The following is a 17,620-nucleotide window of genomic DNA, read 5'->3' on the forward strand; positions in this document are numbered from 1 at the left end:
GGAGCTTTGCCAGAGTGACCATTGGGTTCTTGGTCAACTCCCTGACCAAGGCCCATCTCCCCGATTGCTCTATTAGGCAGGGTGGCCAGCCCAATAAGAGTCTTGGTGGTTCCAAACTTCTTCCATTTAACCCTTGTGTAGTGTTCATGTTTTTGTTATTCACCCAGTTTTCCCTGGTCTGATGGACCCGCAACATTATTGGGTTCTTAAACAATGCAGCCATAACCATTTATGTAAAAATGCTTAATATTTAGATGTTGACTTATATCAATTATGAGCAATATAGACAGCATAACTTTAGACCGTCCCCTCGCCAATACCCGGGCGCGAACCAGGACCCTCTGCACACATCAACAACAGTCACCCACGAAGCATCGCTACCCATCGCTCCACAAAAGCCGCGGCCCTTGCAGAGCAAGGGGAACCACTACTTCAAGGTCTCAGAGCAAGTGACGTCACCGATTGAAACGCTATTTAGTGCGCACCACCGCTAACTAAGCTAGCCGTTACACATACATGGTTAATATTTGCCATTTACTTCTGCTAGATCACATTTATCAATAAAATCACTGTTCATATTTTTTAATATAATTATAATCAAGACATGGGTGGAGTAAATCATGTTAATCTTGAACAAATATAAATGCAGCACTATTGATGTCTATTGCTTTGAACTGAACAAATTGGAAGGACACAGTCTACATACAGTATTTTATGGAAATGATAAATGAGCCCAATTGAACACATATTAAGGCCAGTCTACACATCAAATGAGGGACAGAGTTTTACTGTGTGTGTGTTGGAAATGTATTTCTTGCAGTTGATGCATGTGTAGTGTCTTCCTGTCCTTCTTGAGTCCACACACATCGCAGCGCTTCTTCTTGTGCCTTCCCAGATGCAATCTAGAATGACGAAACCACTCATATATAGTTACAGCAGGCCAAGGTAGGAGAGTCAGACACACACAAGCAACAACATCACTCAGACTTTCTTCCGGTATTGGAGTTGTTGGTTCTGTGGGTCGGGCGGTTGAGGCACCAGCATCCTCCCAATCCTCCTCACGATGGCTGCAGAAGCCGTGGTCCTTGGGATATGTTGCCTCCTCTGGATTTGAGGATTTACCAATGCCTTGCCCAGCTCCTCGAGAAAGAGCTGTCTTGTCTGGAGCTTCCCTCTGTTCCAATCTGGGTTCAATGGCATCCAGATGACAAACGTGTTGTACGCCAAGATGTCCAATATGTTGAAGAATATCACAAGTGGCCAGCGTAGGGTTGTTCTTTTGCAGCTGTAGCCAGTCACCAGCTTGTCTAAATTGTCCACCCTTCCTTATGTGGCATTGTAATCCATTATGATTTCTGTTTTTTCATGTTCCTGGCCACAGATTCTCCCATCCCTATGCAGCGTACTCCTGAGTACCACATTTTTGCCTTTCTTTGGCACGTAGAACATAATGTAGGTGATGGCCCTAAACACAAACTCAGGAATTTATAGACCTGTTCTGTTTATTCAACAGCTGAGGTGGGAGCTCTGGCTTGTTTTTTGTACTGTTCCTACCATCGTCAACTTCCTCTTGAGGAGCTCCTGTCCCAGCTTGTGCGAAGTAAAAACGTTTTCGCTTGTGATGTTGTGACCACGGAGTCCCTGTGTCACGTCCAGGACAACCCGCATCCCTTGGTTCATCTCAAGGGCTCCTCCATCTGGCTTCCCCGTATACACTTGCAAGTTCCACGCATATGATGAAGCAGCATCACAGGCAGAGAAGATCTTGATTTCATATTTTGCGGGTTTAGAAGGTATATACTACCTGAAGGGGCAGCGGCCCCTAAATGGCATAAGCTGCTCACCAACAGTAACGTTGGGCCTAGTGTTGTAAATCAGGGGAAGTAAGTCCACCCACTTGTCCCACACTGACCTGATTGCAGCTAGCTTGTCTCTCTGCACTGACCTGATTACAGCTAGCTTGTCTCTCTGCACTGACCTGATTGCAGCTAGCTTGTCTCTGCACTGACCTGATTACAGCTAGCTTGTCTCTATGCACTGACCTGATTGCAGCTAGCTTGTCTCTCTGCACTGACCTGATTGCAGCTAGCTTGTCTCTCTGCACTGACCTGATTACAGCTAGCTTGTCTCTCTGCACTGACCTGATTACAGCTAGCTTGTCTCTCTGTACTGACCTGATTGTAGCTAGCTTGTCTCTCTGCACTTACCTGAATGCAGCTAGCTTGTCTCTCTGCACTGACGTGATTACAGCTAGCTTGTCTCTCTGCACTGACCTGATTGCAGCTAGCTTGTCTCTCTGCACTGACCTGATTACAGCTAGCTTGTCTCTCTGCACTGACCTGATTACAGCTAGCTTGTCTCTCTGCACTGACCTGATTGCAGCTAGCTTATCTCTCTGCCGCCGAGCTGGTCTGGTGTCTCGGTTATCGAAGCGGATAATCCTGGAAATATTGTTGACAGTTTCTGCTTTCAACAGGGATTCTGTGTTTTCCCCATTGGATCTGAAAACACCAGCAAGGATAAGAACCCCAATGTATGTATGCAAATCTCTCTCCAAAAACACACCTTTTCTCCAAATTACTTCAGTCCAGAATGATTTTCTGGATGGTGTCTGGGATGAACAGTTCAAAAGGAAACTTTATCTCCTGCACATGAGTAACAACCATCCACGTCGACCCTGGTTGCATCCTTATCACATTGGCAGCCATGCGGGGAGGCTCGTTCCTTGGGCAAGAACACCATTCAATTTTACATTTTTTTGACATCCATATTTCTCTTCCTGCAGGCTGCTGATGAGCTGGTTGCTGACGAGCTGGTTGCTGACAGGCTGGCTGCTGACGGGCTGTCTGATGGTTAATCTCATCCTCTTCTTCCAACTCACTGTCAGACTCCGAATTGATAGAGACATGATACTCATATTCTGAAAATGTTTCATCTTCCAAAGTGGAAGACGTTCCTTCCACACTAGTTTCTCTCTCTGCAAATAACAATTCTAAGGCTCTCTGAGCACAGATTATTTTTGCCATACAGATTGATTGTGGTAATGAGCCACACATGCAAAGTTATTTATTCATGCACACACATGCTGAGGTAGAGTGTGGTAAAATATTGCATTTTTTTTTTACAATGTATCAAAATATTGTATTGTAATTGTGCAGGTTGGAACAACAGGCGGAGGAGGAAGACAGAGTGAAGGCACACAGCAAACCTTTTTGTTTAATTTTTACTTGTTTTCACCTACACACACACGTTCCCATGCTTTGTTTTTTACCCTTGGGCCAGCAGACCCAAACACCACATACTGTATGTAATATAAATGTGTAGTGGGTGCACAGTGTGCACTCAATCAAATTGTTTAGATTTCTTCACAGAAAATGAGCTAAGGCCAATGAGTCTCAGGTTACATTTTTATTTATTTAAGTAAATACTGAAAATGGGTCCCACAGACCCGAACTATAAGGGCACAAGGCAATACCCAGATCCAGACACAGGAGGCAGATGATTAGAGTCCAAGATGTTTGTTAACAATCCAAAAGGGGTAGGCAAGAGAATGGTCATGGACAGGCAAAAGGTCAAAACCAGTTCAGAGTTCCAGAGGTACAGAATGGCAGGCAGGCTCAATGTCAGGGCAGGCAGGAATGGAGTCCATAAAAAACAAGCAAAGGTCAGGAGGACTAGTAAAAGAGAATAGAAAAGCAGGAGCATGGGGAAAACACGGTGATTGACCTGTACATACAAGACGAACTGGCACAGAGAGACAGGAAACAAAGGGATAAATACACTGGGGAAAATAAGCAACACCTGGAGGGGGTGGAGACATTCAGAAGGACAGGTGAAACAGATCAGGGCATTACAGTACCCCCTCTCTCTCAACCTGGCGTCCTACCTGGGCGCATACCTGGCTGACTGGGGTGTCGGCAGTAAAAATCTGCAAAAAGAGCTGGGTCAAGGATGTCTTTAGCCGGAGCCCAGCATCTCTCCTCCGGGCCATAACCCTCCTAGTCAACCAGATACTGGAAACCCCTGCCCTGTGGTCCAACCCTCAGGTGGCGTCTCACCATAACCGCTGGCTGGCCATCGTACCCACACGGAGGGTACGGGGCAACAGCAGACGGAAAGCAGTGGGACTAATGACTCTAGAAATGGGGAAAGGACCAATGAAATTGGGGGAAAGCTAAAGGGATTCTACCCAGCGGGGTAGGTCCCGAGTGGACAGCCATACCCTCTGCCCAACCTGATAGTGAGGAACCAGAGTCCAGTGGCGGTCCTCTTGTCGACGATACCTGGAGGTGGTCTTGAGAGGTGGTCTAGCTCTTTTCCAGGTACGCCGACAGCGGCGGACGAACATCTGGGATGAAGGTACGTTGACCTCAACTTCTTGCTCTGGGAAAAGCAAGGGCTGATACCCCATTCAGCATTCGAAATTGTATAGTGTTGTAGCCGAGCAAGGGAAAGTGTTCCTGGCATATTCCACCCAGACCAGTTGCTGACTCTAGGTGGTGGGGTTACTGGCAACCAGACACAGGAGTGCCGTCTCCATATCTTGATTGGCTGACGCCAACTGGCCATTAGATTGGGGATGAAACCCAGAGGACAGGCTGGCTGACGACCCAATATGGGTGCAGAACGCCTTCCAGAATTGGGACGAGAACTGAGGACCCCGGATTCGAGACAACGTCAACCGGGAGCCCATGGATATGGAAGACGTGCTGCACCATAAGCTGGGCCGTCTCCTTGGCTGAAGATAACTTAGGGAGAGGGATGAAATGGGCGGCCTTGGAGAATCTGTCCACCATCGTCAGGATGGTGGTGTTGCCATCTGATGAAGGAGGCCCAGCAACGAAATCCAGAGAAATATCAGACCAGGGGTGATAAGGGACAGGAAGTGGCTGTAGGGGGCCAGACGGAGCTTGCCGCCGAGGCCTGCTTTGTGCGTATACCAATGCATGCGGCGACCTTGCAGTCCAGAGCCTCAATTCCCCAAACAACAGAAGCCGCCAAACAAGAGGCAGGGAGGATGGTCTCAGATTCAGAGGGAGTGCAGTGGAACTGTATAGACGGGAGAGTGTCCAGCTTCACGTTTTTGGACTCTGGGCAGTAGGAGATGGTGAAATTGAACCTAGTAAATAACAGAGCCCACCGGGCCAGCCTGGAATTAAGGCATTTGGCTACACAGAAGATATTCCAGTTTCTTGTGGTCGGTCCAGACCAAAAACAGATGTTCAGCTCCCTCCAGCCAGTGTCTCCACTCCTCCAGTGCCATCTTGACCACCAGGAATTCTCGGTTACCCATGCAGTAGTTTCTTTCTGCAGAGTTGAGTTGTTGGGACAGGAAGGAACAGGGAGCTTTTGGTGGGACAGGATGGCCACCACTCCAACATGAGAAGCATCCACCTCAAACACAAATTGACGGGACGGGTCCGGATGGATGAGGATGGGTGCTGTTGTGAACCAATGAACCAATGGTCCACAAAGTCTTGTTCATAGCTGGAGACCATGTAAACAGTACTTTGGGAGAGGTGAGTGCAGAGAAGGAGCCCGCTAGGGTGCTGTAACCCCGAAGGAAATGACGGTAGAAGTTAGAAAAACCTAGGACAAACCTAGGAAATGTTGCAACTGCACCCTGGATGTGGGTTGAGGCCAATCCACCACTGCTTTCACCTTTCCAGGATCCATCTGGACATTTCCCTCAGCAATGACATATCCCAGAAAGGAGATGGTAGAGCGGTGGAACTCACACTTCTCGGATTTTACGAACAATTGGTTCTCCAGGAGGTGCTGAAGGACCTGCTGACATGCAGAACATGTTCTTGGGCAGACCGGGAAAATCCCAGGATGTCGTCAAGGTATACAAACACAAACTGGTTTAGCATGTCCTGGAGCACATCGTTTACCAGGGCCTGGAAGACAGTTGATGAGTCCAAACGGCATAAGCTGGTACTCATAATGTCCGCTGGTTGTGTTGAATGCTGTCTCCACTCATCTCCTTCGCGTATCTTAACCAGGTGGGAAGCATTTGAAGGTCCAGCTTGGAAAAGATTGTGGTGCCCTGGAGAGGTTCAAAGCTGAGGAAATGAGTGGTAGGGGGTAATGATTCTTGATCGTTATGTCATTAACGCCCCGGTAGTCAAGGAACGGACAAAGAGTCTTGTCCTTCTTCTTCACAAAGAAAAACCCTGCACCTGCAGGAGATGCAGATTGACTGCCCCAGTAGCCAGAGACTCATATGTTCTCCTCAATGGCCTTGGTCTCCTGGCCTAGATAGAGAATGTAACCTACCACAAGGTGGTGTGGTGACTGGGAGGAGATCAATGGCACAATCATAAGGACGATGCAGGGGAAGAGAAGTAGCCTGTGTCTTGCTGAAAACCTCCTGTAGGTTGTGGTATTCTGTGGGAACGGTAGAGCAATCTGAGACTTGACTTAAGCCCTGAGGCTTTCTCTGGGAAGGCTGCGCTGATTTGAGGCAATGGGAATGGCAAAACGGACTCCAACCCAGGTTGAACTTGTGTTTTTTAAGCCAAGAAAATCCCAAAACAACTGGAACATGGGGAGACTCAATGAGAAGCAGCTGTATAGCCTTAGTGTGATTTCCTGAAACCCGTAGATTAACAGGAACAGTGCTGTGGGTAATAATAGCCTTGAACCCTTGGTCGTGGCATTCCGTCAGGGAACGAAGCCCTTCCAGAAGGTCCTGTAGTAGCTCCTCATGTCTCCCAATAGTGGCTCCCTGCAGGGAGACAGCGTGATGGAGCTGGTCCAAGTCTGCTGGGTCTGCGATGATGTACACAAGGCGACACCCAGATGCAGATACAGGAGGCAGATGGTTAGAGTCCAAGATGGTTATTAATAGTCCAAAAGGGGTGAAACAGATCAGGGCGTGACGTGAACACCACACAAGAGTTAAAATGATGGAGGCCACTGTGTTCTTGGGGACCTTCAATGCTGCAGAAATAGAGCTGTGCCTCGACACAGTCCAGTCATGGAGCTCTACGGACAAATCCTTTGACGTCATGGCTTGGTTTTTGCTCTGACATGCACTGTCAACTGTGGGACCTTACATAGACAGGCCTTTCCAAATCATGTCCAATCAATTGAATTTACCACAAGTGGACTCCAATCAAGTTGTAGAAACATCTCAAGGGTGATCAATGGAAACAAGATGCATCCGAGCTCAATTTCGAGTCTCATTGCAAAGGGTCTGAATACATACGTAAATCAGGCATTTCTGATTTGTTTTTACTTCTAAATCCTAAAAACCAGCCCTAGCCACCACGAGACAGAATAGTTTTAATGTACCTTGGCATAGATTCTACAAGAGTCTGGAACTCTATTGAAGGGATGTGACAACTTAATAACTCAGTCAATGTCTCTATACCAGTCAATATAACTCAGTCAATGTCTCTGTACAAAGCTGAGAGTCTCATCTTTAAGATGCACTTGGAACTGAGTTGATTTCCCATAGCGTTCCAAATGTATAAGTGTGACGGCACCAGCTCCCATGTTGCCTTTAACGCCCTTATCGGTGGCTATCTTAGGTTGTACCAGTACGCCAGATTAGCTCAATTGCCAATTTCTCAACCTCTGAGTATTACAGAAACACAACACTTTGATTGAATAACAGAAACATTTTCATGACAAATTTCTATGGATGAAATGTATCTAAATAACTGTTAAAAACAGCCCAAAACGTATATTTCTAATAATAACATGTAACTATGAATGTGTGAAAATGTTCTAATATATGTTATTTTGGGGGAAATAAAACCAATAACTTGTGTTACAAAATTAAAGGAAAAGTCTTACTGCTCGACAGACAGCCTCTCTTTGCAATCATTACCGATTTAGAGTAAAAAAAATAACCCCTGTGGCGCTTTTAAGACAAAGTACAGTAGGTTGGCACTTTTAGGGTTAAAATACAGGCTCCCAATCCTACACTCTCACACACAAACACGCACGCTCCCTTGCACACACACACACACACACACACACACACACACACACACACACACACACAGTCGTTTTGGTCCGATAGCTTACAGCCAGCTCTTTGCCCAGCATGGCGAGGGGATAGAGGTACATAGCTTGGTTCTGTCCTTGGATAATAGGAGACATTGCTTAGGTGTTTCAGGGCACTGGGGAGCTGTATAATGAGGTATGGAATATGGATGAGATGATGGCTGTGTTTCTGTGTGAATGTTTTGCTGTTGGCGAGGTTGTGGTAGTCTGGTAATCAAAGCCAGATGCTGAGTAGACTATCGTCCCCCCGGAGAGAGAAGTGTCTCTGTGTGGAAGTGGGTGTGTGTGTCTAAAATATAATCTAATCTCATATTTTTCCAAACCACAATGGAAGACCAGGGATGTCATGCAAGCTGGAATGAGCTCATGCCTTGTATGGTTTGATCCTATGGAATATGAGGGAATAACTCTCCCGACAAGTACCGCTTCGTATGGTTTGATTCATAAATCATATGGATTACATAGAATAACTCTCCCGACAAGTACAGCTTTTCATGCTTCGCAAAAAAACATACATCTATTGATCAATTACTTATTATTCGGACCTCATATATGCATTAAATCTATTTAGACAAGTTAAATTAATCAAGTGACCTGGATTTATTTAATCTATTGGCCCATTTAGATGTAATTTAGTTTAGAGCATTCCATTTAGATTTTTGGAAAGGGCTTTTATTTTTGTACAAATGGTTTTGTGTATCTTTCTTTGTTCACAATGGCACCAGTGTTGCCACCAGTGTTGCATAGACTGACCTGGAAATCCCCATATCATTTGGTTCAGTTTTTAAACTATACTGTAAACCCCAAGGCATTTTTAACTCAAACATGTCAAGTAAGTTGAACTCAAAGTTAGTGGAACTGAAAATGAAAATAAAACTACGTGAAAAGTCATCAAAAACATTTTTTAAGTAATTTTTTTTTAAATTATTTTTAATATCTGTGTTTTTGCATTTATATTGAGAGATTGATTGATAATTTTATGCTACACAATGATAAATAACAATTTATTTATCATATATACGTATACTAACTCAATCAAGATTTGTTTTTCACCAATTACTTGTCACGACTTCCGCCGAAGTTGGTTCCTCTCCTTGTTCGGGCGACGTTCGGCGGTCGGCGTCGCCGGTCTTCCAGCCATCATCGATCCACTTTTCATTTTCCATTTGTTTTGTCTTGTCTTCCCACACACCTGTTTTCAATACCATCATTACATGTTGTGTATTTAACCCTCTGTTACCCCCATGTCTTTGTCCGGAATGGTTTATTGTAAGTGCTTGTGCACGTTATTCTGGTGTGTGACGGGGTTTGTACCCATTGTATTGATTGTTCCTCTTTACGGTGATTTTTATTCTTAACTTCTCTAGGGTGGGGGCAGCATTTGGAATTTTGGATGAAAAGCGTGCCCAAATTAAACTGCCTTATCCTCAGGCCCAGAAGATAGGATATGCATATAATTGGTAGATTTGGATAGAAAACACTCAAAACTGTTAAAATAGTGTCTGCGAGTATAACAGAACTGATATGGCAGGCGAAAACCTGAGAAAAATCCATTCAGGAATGAGGATTTTTCTTTTTTTGTAGTTTTCTGTTCAATGCCATTACAATATCCATTGACAATATCCATTGATTTAGGATTAGTTAGTTCCTATGCCTTCCACTAAATGTCAACAGTCTTAAGACATTTTTTCAGGCTTGTATTCTGAAAAATGAGGAAGTAAGAGTAGTCTGAATGAGTGGACCCTGACGTGTCACAGAGCTTTTTCATGAGCACGACCAAGAGAGTAACTTTCTTGTTTACCTTTTATACGTTATTGTCCGGTTGAAATATTATCAATAATTTAGGCTAAAATTATTTAGCAATTTAGGCTAAAATTAATATTATTGATTATTTAGGCTAAAAACAACCTGAGGATTGAATATAAACATTGTTTGACATGTTTCTATGAACTTTACGGATACAATTTGGAATTTTTGTGTGCCTGTTGTGACTGCGTTTGAGCCTGTGGATTACTGAAGATAGGTTTTTGGATATAAAGAGAGACTTTATTGAACATTTATTGAATAAATGAATGTCTTCTGAGTGCAACCATATGAAGATCATCAAAGGTAAATTATTAATTGTATCTCTATTTCGAACTTGTGTAACTCTTCTAATTGGCTGGTTACTGTTTGTAATGATTTGTCTGCTGTGCGATGTTCTCATATAATCGTACGGTATGCTTTCGCGGTAAAGCATTTTTTAAATCTGACACTGTGGTTGGATTCACAAGAAGTTAATCTTTAAACCGCACACGTCCCACATACCCTAGAGAGGCTAAACTATGCCTTTGAAATACAGTTTTTGCTCTCCTGCGCCTGACTTCTCTGCCGCCAGTACGCAACCCTTACAGACTTCCGGACCAAACTTATGGAGTCAGCAGGAGCAGGTACCTCGGGTATAGGGGTGGAGGAGCACATCCAGGAGCATGCAGCAATGTTCCACCATCTTGTCACTGCCATGGACCGCGTTGTCCAGACAAAGGTAAACTGGGAACGAGAGGGAGTTCTACCAGCACCTCCACCAGCACAACCGGGGTCTCCACTACGCGCCCCTCCTTCTCCTGGTCCCAGTGGGATTCGTCTCTCTCTTCCCCAGGAATACGATGGGACGACTGCGAACTGCCAGGAGATCCTGTTGCAGCTAGAGATTTACCTGGCAACCGTCCACCCAGTTCCTTCGGTCCGTGAGAGGGTGTCCGCCCTCGTCTCGTGCCTCACAGGGAAAGCCCTGGAGTGGGCCAACGCCATGTGGAGAGAGGGAGATGTGATGTTGTACCAGTTTGAGGAGTACACCCGCCATTTCCGGGCAATCTTCGACCACCCAGCGGCAGGTGAATGCCTCATCCATCTGAGGCAGGGGACAAGGAGCGCCCAGGAGTTCGCCCTGGAATTTCGGACCCTGGCTGCCGGCGCAGGATGAAAACGACAAGGCACTGATCGACCATTATCGCTGCAGTCTGCACGAGAATGTCCGTCGGGAGTTGGCCTGCAGAGACACCACCCTCACATTCGACCAGCTGGTGGACCTGTCAATCCGGCTGGATAACCTGCTCGCTACCCGCGGACGTTCAGATCGGGGTATGTTGGTTCCATCCCCACGCACCCCCCCACAGGAGGAGGTTCTAGCTCGTGCACAATCTGTGGCTGCAGAGGTCACACTGCCGGTCAGTGCCGGGTTGGTTCCTCTGGGTATCAAGACAGCAGGCAGGGCTTTCTGGCGTCAACCCAGGTGAGTCGACACCATTCTCACCCAGAGCCCTCTGTTCCACATATGTTTTTGTATGTCACTTTTCCTGAGTTTTCCCCGCATTCCCAGCATAAGGCGCTTGTCAATTCAGGCACGGATGGGAATTTTATAGATAGATCGTTCACCCATAGTTTAGGGATCGCCACTGTTCCCGTGGTTGTGCCTTTCCCCGTTGACGCCTTAGATAGTCGACCATTGGGGGCACGGTTGATTAGGGAGGCCACCGCTCCTCTGGGCATGGTGACGCAGAGAGGTCACATGGAGAGAATTAGTCTCTTCGTTATTGACTCTCCTGCGTTTCCCATGGTGCTAGACCTACCCTGGTTAGCTTGTCATGACCCCACTGTTTCTTGGAAACAGAGGGCTCTCACGGGGTGGTCGCGAGAGTGCTCAGGTAGGTGTTTAGGGGTTTCCGTTGGTGCTACTAAGGTGGAAAGTCCAGACCGGGTCTCCATCACGAGCATTCCCCCTGAATATGCCGATTTGGCTCTCGCCTTCTCCAAAAAGAAGGCAACTCAATTACCACCCCATCGACGGGGTGATTGTGCGATAGATCTCCTGGTAGACGCTGCACTTCCAAGGAGTCCCCTCTCACAGGCGGAGACGGCGGATATGGAAACATTTGTCTCCAAATCCCTATGTCAGGGGTACATTCGGTCCTCCACTTCAACCGCCTACCTGAGTTTATTTTTGTGAAGAAGAAAGAGGGAGGTGTGTGCCCGTGTTTAGACTATAGAGGTCTGAACCAGATCACTGGGAGGTTGTGTTACCCGCTATCACTCATATCCACAGCGATTGAGTCAATGCACTTCTTCACCAAACTAGATCTCACGAGCGCTTACAACCTGGTGCGTATCCGGGAGGGAGGCGAGTGGGAGACGGCTTTCAGTACCACCTCAGGGCACTATGAGTACCTCATCATGCCGTATGGGTTGATGAATGCGCCATCAGTCTTCCAAGCCTTTGTAGATGAGATTTTCAGGGACCTGCACGGGTAGGGTGTAGTGGTGTATATTGATGACATTCTGACATACTCCGCTACACGCGCCGAGCATGTGTCCCTTGGTCACAATCACTATACTGAAATATGTCGATCAATAGGGAATAAAACAAATAGACTATACTAAGATATTGTATGCCTCAGGCATTATATATACATATATAGAAATTAAAGACAAACATCATAAATGAATATGCAATCATGTAAACAACTGAATTAGCAAGAGAAGCAAAAACATATTTTACTTACTGATCTGGAAAAGTCACGTTATTATCTTCTCCTTCTCTCTTGCGAGCAGGACTCCTCGTGTCACTCTCAATATCTGCATTAATCTCATTCAAATGTTTATACTTGAAGTTCGATTTAGCTTTTATACTCTTAGTAGACATGTTGTACTTCTTACAGTTGCAGAAAACGTTGTATTACTCATCAAGCTGTGCGTAATGCAAACTCTTCTTTTTCATGATTTTCAATCGACAATTAATCTTGTTGTGCGTGGGCTTAGTACAATGGCTTTTACTTATACAAAGGACCATCACATACTCATGCAAAGCCCTTTTGGCTATCTAGCTAGCTATGTTTCAAAATGATAGGTGGTTGGACCAAGTACAGTCAACAAAGTGAACACCGCCCGTCTCATTGGTGCATAATAATCTGTCCTTTGTGGGCTTAAAGAGGTGTTGTGTAGCCAATACATAATGTAGAATGATGCAGGACATTTTGGTTGCCTTCTAGAGTGTCTAAGGATTGCACAGAAACCAAACTTGACTGGGTGGAACAAGGTTTAGTGTTTATATTACATTGATTGTTTTGTTGCAAGTTGAAAGTGATGGAATTCATGAGAAATGCTGTATACAACATGGATCATGTTAGGATATAAACATTTATTTTATTAAACAAAACTATGCTACATTTTATCCGCCTCATTGTCCGCCTCCGTGGCTTCCTAACCATGGCAACCCTTCTCAATGGACAGAGGGGCAGCTCGGGACAGAGGGGCGGCAGCTCGGGACAGAGGGGCAGAGATGGCGTAGCAGTCAGACGTCTTGTCGTGTCGTGTCCCTTGTATATATCATTGTTTTTTTTAAACATATTTTTCTTTGCATATCTTTTAAAACATTTTGCTAAACCTCAACTTCTAAATACTCTCCTGCAACCCGCCTCACCCAATGTAGCGCGGATCTGCAAACCGATCATCAGCTAACCTTTAGCTCGGAAAGCTCTCGCCAGCTCGAACAACGCGACTCTAACCAGAGCATAACGGACCTATTATTTTTATCCCCGGATTCCCACCGCAAACTGAACATTTTCAGCTGGATCTTCACAACTAGCTAACTAGCTAACCGCAACCACGGATGATTACTCCTGGCTAGCGTTTCCATCCACTTAGCTTGAAGCTAGACCGGCCAGAGCTCCTGTGCTACCACCGAAGCATACTCCTGGGCTACAATATCCGGACCCACAACCGCTCTATCGATGTAACCGCATGAAGAGGCATAAACAGACTCACCCATCGCGACGTCCCCCAAAGGCTAACTTTCTAGCCCTTGCTATCTGCTTGCTTACTAATTCGGCCTGCTAACTGCTATCTTGTTTAGCCCCGGCCTACTAACTGTTAGCTTGTTAGCACAGGCCTGCTAACTGTCTGAATCGCCGCGTCCCAACCACTCACTGGACCCATATTTACTTTCAATCTCTTTTCAATTTTTAATTCGATTATACCTTCCGGTAACCTGCCTCACCCAATGTGATACGGAATCGCTATTATTTTTAATTTTTAGAACACATTCAAGAACCTCCAGAAGCTAACCAGCTAACTAGCTACAATCTATTTAGTCATTGTTAGCCACTGCTAGCGGCTTTTACCTTCTGCACAGTCAGCCAGTTTTTTTAACCTGGATAATACTCGCCAGTCTAGCTTCCCTGCCCCATCCACCGCTGCCCCCTGGACACTGATCACTTGGCTACATAGCTGATGCATGCTGGACTGTCCATTAATCACGGTACTCCATTCTGCTTGTTTATGTTTTATCTGTCGGCCCCAGCCGCACTCAGGCTCTGTGTGTAGTTAATCCGACCCTCCCTGCCTAGTCAACGCCATTTTACCTGCTGTTGTTGTGCTAGCTGATTAGCTGTTGTTGTCTCACCTACTGTTTTAGCTAACTCTCCCAATTCAACACCTGTGATTACTGTATGCCTCGCTGTATGTCTCTCTCAAATGTCAATATGCCTTGTATACTGTTGTTCAGGTTAGTTATCATTGTTTTAGTTTACAATGGAGCCCCTAGTTCCACTCTTCATACCCCTGATACCTCCTTTGTCCCACCTCCCACACATGCGGTGACCTCACCCATTACAACCAGCATGTCCAGAGATACAACCTCTCTCATCATAACCCAGTGCCTGGGCTTACCTCCGCTGTACCCGCACCCCACCATACCCCTGTCTGCGCATTATGCCCTGAATATATTCTACCACGCCCAGAAATCTGCTCCTTTTATTCTCTGTCCCCAACGCTCTAGGCGACCAGTTTTGATAGCCTTTAGCCGCAACCTCATACTACTCCTCCTCTGTTCCGCGGGTGATGTGGAGGTAAACCCAGGCCCTGCATGTCCCCAGGCACCCTCATTTGTTGACTTCTGTGATCGAAAAAGCCTCCCTAAGTTTGTTTTACTCACTGCTTTAGCACACTCTGCTAACCCTGATGTCCTTGCCGTGTCTGAATCCTGGCTCAGGAAGGCCACCAAAAATTCAGAGATTTCCATACCCAACTATAACATTTTCCGTCAAGATAGAACTGCCAAAGGGAGAGGAGTTGCAGTCTACTGCAGAGAGAGCCTGCAAAGTAATGTCATACTTTCCAGGTCCATACCCAAACAGTTCGAACTACTAATTTTAAAAGTTACTCTCTCCAGAAATAAGTCTCTCACTGTTGCTGCCTGCTACCGACACCCCTCAGCTCCCAGCTGTGCCCTGGACACCATTTGTGAATTGATCGCCCCCCATCTAGCTTCAGAGTTTGTTCTGTTCGGTGACCTAAACTGGGATATGCTTAACACTCCGGCAGTCCTACAATCTAAACTTGATGCCCTCAATCTCACACAAATCATCAAGGAACCCACCAGGTACAACCCTAAATCTGTAAACAAGGGCACCCTCATAGATGTCATCCTGACCAACTGGCCCTCCAAATACACCTCCGCTGTCTTCAACCAGGATCTCAGCGATCACTGCCTCGTTGCCTGTATCCGCTACGGAGCCGCAGTCAAACGACCACCCCTCATCACTGTCAAACGCTCCCTAAAACACTTCTGTGAGCAGGCCTTTCTAATCGACTGTTCAGGGAAGTCAGGAACCAATACACGCAGTCAGTCAGGAAAGCTAAGGCCAGCTTCTTCAGGCAGAAATTTGCATCCTGTAGCTCCAACGCCAAAAAGTTCTGGGACACTGTGAAGTCCATGGAGAACAAGAGCACCTCCTCCCAGCTGCCCACTGCACTGAGGCTAGGTAACACGGTCACCACCGATAAATCCATGATTATCGAAAACTTCAACAAGCATTTCTCAACTGCTGGCCATGCCTTCCGCCTGGCAACTCCAACCTCGGCCAACAGCTCCGCCCCCCCGCAGCTACTCGCCCAAGCCTAACCAGGTTCTCCTTTACCCAAATCCAGATAGCAGATGTTCTGAAAGAGCTGCAAAACCTGGACCCGTACAAATAAGCTGGGCTTGACAATCTGCACCCTCTATTTCTGAAACTATCCGCCGCCATTGTCGCAACCCCTATTACCAGCCTGTTCAACCTCTCTTTCATATCATCTGAGATCCCCAAGGAATGGAAAGCTGCCGCAGTCATCCCCCTCTTCAAAGGGGGAGACACCCTGGACCCAAACTGTTACACACCTATATCCATCCTGCCCTGCCTATCTAAGGTCCTCGAAAGCCAAGTCAACAAACAGGTCAATGACCATCTCGAATCCCACCGTACCTTCTCCGCTGTGCAATCTGGTTTCCGAGCCGGTCACGGGTGCACCTCAGCCACGCTCAAGGTACTAAACGATATCATAACCGCCATCGATAAAAGACAGTACTGTGCAGCCGTCTTCATCGACCTTGCCAAGGCTTTCGACTCTGTCAATCACCATATTCTTATCGGCAGACTCAGTAGCCTCGGTTTTTCTGATGACTGCCTTGCCTGGTTCACCAACTGCTTTGCAGACAGAATTCAGTGTGTCAAATCGGAGGGCATGCTGTCCGGTCCTCTGGCAGTCTGTATGGGGGTGCCACATGGTTCAATTCTCGGGCCGACTCTTTTCTCTGTATATAACAATGATGTTGCTCTTGCTGCGGGCGATTCCCTGATCCACCTCTACGCAGACGACACCATTCTATATACTTCCGTCCTTGCTATCTAACCTCCAAACGAGCTTCAATGCCATATAACACTCCTTCCGTGGCCTCCAACTGCTCTTAAACGCTAGTAAAGCCAAATGCATGCTTTTGAACCGCTCGCTGCTTGCACCCGCACGCCTGACTATCATCACCACCCTGGATGGTTCCGACCTTGAATATGTGGACATCTATAAGTACCTAGGTGTCTGGCTAGACTGTAAACTCTCCTTCCAGACTCACAGTTCCCAGGCCGTCATTGAAAATAAGAATTTGTTCTTAACTGACTTGCCTGGTTAAATAAAGGTAAAATAAAAAAATAAAAATAAAATATCAAACATATCCAACCGAAAATCAAATCTAGAGTCGGCTTTCTATTCCGCAACAAAGCCTCCTTCACTCACGCCGCCAAACTTACCCTAGTAAAACTGACTATCCTACCGATCCTCGACTTCGGCGATGTCATCTACAAAATTGCTTCCAACACTCTACTCAGCAAACTGGATCCAGTTTATCACAGTGCCATCCGTTTTGTCACTAAAGCACCTTATACCACCCACCAATGCGACCTGTATGCTCTAGTCTGGCTGGCCCTCGCTACATATTCATCGCCAGACCCACTGGCTCCAGGTCATCTACAAGTCCATGCTAGGTAAAGCTCCGCCTTATCTCAGTTCACTGGTCACGATGGCAACACCCACCCGTAGCACGCGATCCAGCAGGTGTATCTCACTGATCATCCCTAAAGCCAACACCTCATTTGGTCGCCTTTCGTTCCAGTTCTCTGCTGCCTGTGACTGGAACGAATTGCAAAAATCGCTGAAGTTGGAGACTTTTATCTCCCTCACCAACTTCAAACATCTGCTATCTGAGCAGCTAACCGATCGCTGCAGCTGTACATAGTCTATCGGTAAATTGCCCACC

General features: G+C 46.3%; 1 protein-coding gene across 1 annotated transcript in view; it reads left to right on the forward strand.

Moving 5' to 3' along the window:
• Positions 1-8,031: 8,031 nt before the first annotated feature.
• The window catches only part of LOC110508396 (EMILIN-3), a 55,815-nt gene continuing 46,226 nt past the window's right edge, over positions 8,032-17,620 (forward strand). The window contains exon 1 of the mRNA XM_036966671.1: positions 8,032-8,155. The gene's annotated coding sequence lies outside the window, so the exon portion shown is untranslated. The remainder of the gene's footprint in view (positions 8,156-17,620) is intronic.

Source organism: Oncorhynchus mykiss, chromosome 28, assembly GCF_013265735.2.
Source record: "Oncorhynchus mykiss isolate Arlee chromosome 28, USDA_OmykA_1.1, whole genome shotgun sequence".
NCBI lineage: Eukaryota > Metazoa > Chordata > Actinopteri > Salmoniformes > Salmonidae > Oncorhynchus > Oncorhynchus mykiss.